A 413-nucleotide genomic window follows, 5' to 3' on the forward strand; every position below is an offset into this window, starting at 1 on the left:
ATACTACTTGTTCTTCCAAATATGCTTAAACCCAGTTTTGCCATGAGAGTCCACCATACCAACCTATGGATTGAGTAAGATCCTTCAAGTAAGTTATCATGTTGCAAGCAATACAAATTGCTCTCTGAATATGTATGACTTATTAGTGCGAAGAAAATAAGCTTTATACGATCATGTGATACGGAAGTAATAAAAGCGATAGACTGCATAATAAAGGTTCATATCACAAGTGGCAATATAAAATGATGTTCTTTTGCATTAAAATTTTGTGCATCCAACCCTAAAAGCACATGCCAACCTCTGCTTCCCTCTGCGAGGGACCTATCTTTTACTTTATGTCTTTTACTTTATGCAAGAGTTAAGGTGATCTTCACCTTTCCCTTTTTCATTTTATCCTTTGGCAAGCACCTCGT

This window comes from Triticum dicoccoides, chromosome 5B, assembly GCF_002162155.2.
Source record: "Triticum dicoccoides isolate Atlit2015 ecotype Zavitan chromosome 5B, WEW_v2.0, whole genome shotgun sequence".
Lineage (NCBI taxonomy): Eukaryota > Viridiplantae > Streptophyta > Magnoliopsida > Poales > Poaceae > Triticum > Triticum dicoccoides.